Below are 6,116 nucleotides of genomic sequence, written 5' to 3' on the forward strand. Positions count from 1 at the left end.
TTCCAAAACAAATGGCCCCCGCAGTCACCTTTATGAAAATCTTCCACAACTGTTTTGGCTTCCTCCTCGATCAAACAATTCAGCAATATTCCACCGGGGTCTTTCCAATATAATGCAGATTTTGAGGATGCAAAACTTGGCTACTTTCAACTTCAATGTCCTAATTTTAGTTCGAGGCATCCCGGGAGTTGAAGACAAATTTTGAAGTACATATATAATATCAGCATACCAAGGAGAAGAAATAAAGATGTCAGATACCTGTTGTGCTGAATTCTCCTCATCTTCATCGGACATGGCAGCTATCAAATTGATATCTAGGACATGGAGATTAGTTTCAGCCATCAATTTGGCAAGACCTTGACCTTTGATCAGCTTAGTGGGTTTAATTTCCACATCATACTCTAATAATGCAACAATCGACCTACCGCGCCTTCCTTCTGGTTCTGCCTGTACTAAAACATCCTTTACTGTTGCGTTAGGAACATATGTGATAATGTGGGAATTCAATATATACACACGGAAATCGTTCAAGGCCTTCACAAGCGCAAGCGCTTGTTTTTTGATGATGTTATACTTCAATGCTCCATCCCTTATAATACGGCTGAAAAAGCAATAGGCTTCTCAACTCCGTCTCTTTTTTGCATTAGTACAGCTGCCAATGTGTGCTCAGAAGCAAATGAAAATAAAATAAAATCTTGTGTGTAATCCGGACTGATTAGAGTAGGGGTTGAAGATAGAACCAACTTTACCAAATTGAAAGATTTTACCGCCTCTTCGGTCCACTTTAGCTGGTTGTCCTTTTTCAGCATGCTTGTGATTTCTCTAAGATGCTCGGCTAGATTCGGAATGAAGCGACGCAGAAAATTCAACTTACCATTAAAGGACGGAATTTCTTTTTTGTTCTGAGGCTGCTTGATTTGCTGAATAGCTTCAACACGTGCAGGATCTATACGGATGCCATCTTTGGAAATGATGTGGCCCAAGAGCTTGCCTTCACTCATGGCGAAAAGACTCTTCTTTGGATTCAGCGAAATACCATATTTTCTGCACTTTTGAAAAACCATTTTCAAGTGATATAAATGTTCTTCATCAGATTTCGAAAATACAGTCAAATCATCAAGGTAAACAACTAAAAAGACATCCTTCTCGTTGGCAAATTCCATATCCATCGCACGCTGAAAAGTGGCACCTGCATTTTTCAAACCAAAAGGCATCTTTGCATAATGAAATGTTCCCCATGGAGTAGTGAATGTAGTTTTGTCACGATCATCCTCATTCACCAAAATCTGATTGTACCCGGAATAGCCATCGAGTAGCGACATCCTTGATGCTCCAAATACTCGCTGCAATATATGATCCATCTTGGGCAACGGATAATTGTCTTTTAAAGACACCTTATTCAAATTTCTGAAGTCAATGCATAAACGGATCTCACCGGTCTTCTTTCTTACGGGTACCAAATTGGATATCCAATCAGAAAATCTGATAGGTACTATGATTCCAAACTTGTACAACCTATTCACTTCTTTTTCTATCAATGGCAGCAATTTAGGATTGATTCTCCTCAACTTTTGACGGAAAGGTTTCTGATTTGGCTTTATAGGAATAGTATGCTAAATGATATTAGTGTCATATGTTTTCAGATCTGAATAATCCCATGCAAAGACATTAGAAAACGAAGATAACAATCTGACATACTCCTTCTTTACCTTCGGTGACAACGACTTTGATAGCTTTACCATCTTGGGATTCTCAGCTGCTCCAATGTTTACTTCTTCAACACCTTCTTCAGTTGGTCTCAATGTCGGTTTGCGGGCCACGTCATCTTGATCAAACAGCTCTTCCAAAGGAATCAATCCTTTAGGAATAAAATTGTCCTTAAGTTGCAGCACATCCATTTGATTTACTTCATCTAATTCTGTATCTATGGAAATGTCTTTAAACTCACCTTCAATCTGCAGAAAATCTTTAATTTCTTCATCATCCTGGAAGACTTACCAACATCTTTGATTATCCGGAACTGTGGGGCGGTGTTTCACATAAATCTCAAATTTGTTGCTGTAATTCATTGGAATTTTTAAGTTACTTGCTGCCTTGGCCAGCGCATCCGCAACACCATTTTGTATGTGCGGCACACATGTCAAAGTATGTTCAGAAAATAATTTCAAAATATCTAGGACAGCATTTCGATATGCCCTCATACGAGGATGCTTGGCCTGAAACTCACCTTCAACTTGCTTTATCACCAACTCGGAATCACCATAAACTGCAATATTCTTTGCTTTCAACTTGCGAAGAATTTTAAGGCCAGCAATGAGAGCCTCATATTCTGCCTCATTATTTGAACAATCGAATGCTAGTTTATAAGAACACACTCTCACCTTGCTTGGGACTTTGTCTCGGGCAGAAAAGGGACTTCGAATCCACACACCAATACTAGCACCATCGCTGCCCATAGCGCCATCAAAATCCATGGTCCAAAGACCATCTTCATCTTCTTCCAACTGCTGAAACTGTGTTGCCTCTGTTTTTTCTGTTTGCTGCCCCTTAGCTTCAGCTGTTTGCTTCATGGCAGCTGGCTTTTCTTCTCTTTCCTTTTGCAGAACTTCTCTAAAATTTTCAGTAATCTCTGGTATATCCTCTGCCTGAACTAACTGACTATCTATCTCATTAAAATTATCAGCAAATAAGACAAACGACTCCAAATCTGTATGTACATAATTTACAGGATGATTTATTGGCTTTTCTTTGCTAGTTATCATGTATTTCATCTTTTGCTCCCGATATAACTTTCTCATTTGACCGAAGACTGGAATTGTAGCATAAGAAAAATCTAGCTGAAGTGTACCTTTCAACTTAGCTCCCCAAGACCGTGAAAGCAACATACCAAAACGCGGAGGAATATCCGCCACAACCACATCCATCAAGACATTCTTAGCTGGAATTTGATCTAGGCTTACCACCAAGTCCTTGATCAATCTGATACACTTTACCTGGCTGGAATCAAATGAATACAAATCATGATATTTTCTTGTGATGTCTAATCCCATCTTTTCCATGATTGCTTTCGGCATCAAATTGTGCGAAGCACCCGAGTCGAACATAGCATTATGTAAAACATACTCGTGCAACCTCAAACTGATATAGAAGGGAGGAACATCACTTTCAGGAGACTCGCCATCTAAATCAGTCCCAAAAATTAATTCCGGCTGATCATCTTCTACATTTACCGTGTCAAGCATTGGATCAATATTCAGAATTTTGGAAATTTGTTCTCGATAGCTAGTGTTTTTCATGATTTCAGTCAATGGAATAGACACTTTTAGCTTTGAAATTTCATTCTCCAAACTAAATGCTAAAACCTTTTCACCTTCTTTGGCCATAACTTCTCTTCTTTCAACTTTATCCCTCATTGTGCTTGGTGGCTGATTTACCTTATCTGCTGAAGATGATTGACCTGCTGGGGGATCAATTATCTCTTTTCCTTTTTTCTGTGGGGAAGCTGAATCATTTTTTGTTGAAGTATCTCTCTTCTTCTGAATGGGATTTATGGGAACAGCTCGATTTCTTAATTGTCTCTGCTGAGCGGACAAAGCATTGAGATATCCTCTTTGATACTCCTTCGATTCTTCCTCAAGTGCTGCATCATTTGATAAGATATAATTCTCATCTTGATGGATGATGGAGTTTCTCACAAATTCTTCTTCTTCTGTAATATAGGTAGGCAGATCATCAGGAGTGAAAAAATGATTTTCCTCCCCGATAGTATCACCTTCATCCTCGGATTCTTGGCTAACAAAATTCTGCTGAAGAGGAGGTTTTATTTGCTGCTGAGCTGCTAACTCTTGTGCCCTTGTTTCACGCTGCTTAATTATGTATTGTGGCTGCTGCGGACCTCGGAAATTAGGATTGCGAATCTGCGGTTCCGGCTTGTCGAGATGAGCGTTTTCAATCATCCTTTCTACCTTTTCTACCTTGCGAAGGAGCTGATCTGATGTAGAAGCTTCTTCTTTGATTATCACTCTTTTTTCGGCTTTCATCCTTGCTCTTTTATCATTCAAATTCGCTTCAACACTAACAGCGATTTTCTGCATATCCTCCAAGGTAGGCGGATCTCTATCTCGCAGTGAATAAGCCATCTCCGGATCAAAGCCATCCGGGAATTTGAGAAGAGCTGATTTTCTAGATGGTCTTAAATCATCTAGAATAGCATTGTAAACTGTGTTAAATCTGATAATGTAATCTTGGACAGACTCACCATGATTGTGTTTGAGATTGTTGTACTCGGCATTGATCTGAAGTGGATCCTTTCTGATTTCCCATCGATCTAGTAACTGCTTCTGAATTTCATCCAATGTGGGTATGCTTCTAGCTGTCAAACCTCTGAACCATTTTCTTACTTCTCCTCCGAATGTTTGCACAAACAAACGCATAGTTACATCTTCTTCATCTATCTCATATAGATCAAATAAAGTTGCCATTTTGTCTATATGCTGCTGAGCGGAAACACCTTGAGGAGTGCCATCAAACATGGGAATTTTACTCTGATAATCAGCTGGCATATCATGCAGATTTTGAGGAAGAGCAAGAGGGGCAAACCGGGCAGCCATTGCTTTAGGTAGATTGGGTCTAGGAGTAGTAGGTGGAGTAGGTGAATGAGGGGTATAGGGAGGTGTAGGCGGAGGAGAAGCGATATGGGATGAAGAGGGAGAACTGACTGTAGATTCAGGATGTGTGACTATAGGGGATATAGAAATAAAATGAGGATTGGTCTGTTCGTGCGGAACAGAAGCCGTGATAGTAGATCCAATATTTACAGATATAGTTTCGAGGAAATCAGCAAGATTAGTGACTTGGATATCTGTCTGAAGGTGTCTTAGGATGAAATTTCAACCAATTTATTGTGTCTCTCGATTTCAAGGGCAGCAGCAAAATCAGGGTTGAGAACTAGAGAATCAAGTGCACTTTCAGATTTGGTTTTGAACAGGGACAACTCAAATCTCTCGTCAAAATCAATGTCTTCAAGATACTTAAAAACAGCTGGACATGAGTGAGATTTGAATATATGACTAGAATCTGAAGCTAGCTTGGATATCAAGGAACAAATAGCCAATCAGCCTGTGAAAACTCTCAACTTATCATCAAAAGTTTCAGAGTTTACAAATGTACTGGGGTAAAATGCAAATGAAGTGCTGTATTCACAAGCTCACGGAGATGGACTGAAGCAGCGTTTATCTACTTCCGCTTATGCAAAGCAAAAGCGTTTCGAAGGCTACCTGGCATAACTTCAGGCTCCGTCTAAGACTTATGAAATAAACACATCAACCCACAAACAAGTTGTTCTCCCCAGTATGGTCGCCAATATGTTAGCACTTGAATTTGGCCTTAGGCTGAAAAAGACAAAATCCAAGGCAACATCAAACCACTTAGCCTAGTAGCTAGCCCTACGGGGACAGGAGAGGGCTCTCTCCGGGTCTATCTCGACAAAAGGTCTTCAAAGGGCTGAGATGACCAATAAAGAACACTGATTTTAGGCTAGTAAACTAATAGGAAAAATTTGATTTTAAATTATTAGGGTTTTGTTGGAAAACTGAGCACGGCAATTTTGGGTGCGGGGATGAGACACAGTTTTTGTAGAGGTCTTTTTGGGGCAAGGTAGGAGATTGTCTTGATGCCTTTGAAATAAATGAATGGATAGATATGACCGGTGAGGAGCCAAGGAGAGTAAGAAACCATCGAGAGTTCTCCTTAAACAGATGAAAACATAGACATTAAGTAAACTTAAAGGCAGAGCATAGAAATCATGAATTCTACCTTAATACTTCATTTACTTAATTTGCAGAAGAGAAGAGCAGGAAAATGATGCACATAAAAAACTTACAAGTACATGAGAGAAACACACCATCAACACAAATCACCACAGGAATCCCAAATAGTGCTACAAAACCCTGGTCTTTCCTTTGCCAAAATTGCAGAGATACAAAGAGTAATATAGTCTACGCTTATCCCTCAAGAGTCCAACCATGAAAATGACTAAGAAAGTACATAATATAGACAAGCTAACACATTTCCTTGCCTCTAGGGGTCGAGCTCATCATCCTAGGAGCTGTTTCAAC

Source organism: Pinus tabuliformis, chromosome 2_2 (genome assembly GCF_031772625.1).
Source record: "Pinus tabuliformis cultivar Carrire ecotype Pingquan chromosome 2_2, CPIR1, whole genome shotgun sequence".
Lineage (NCBI taxonomy): Eukaryota > Viridiplantae > Streptophyta > Pinopsida > Pinales > Pinaceae > Pinus > Pinus tabuliformis.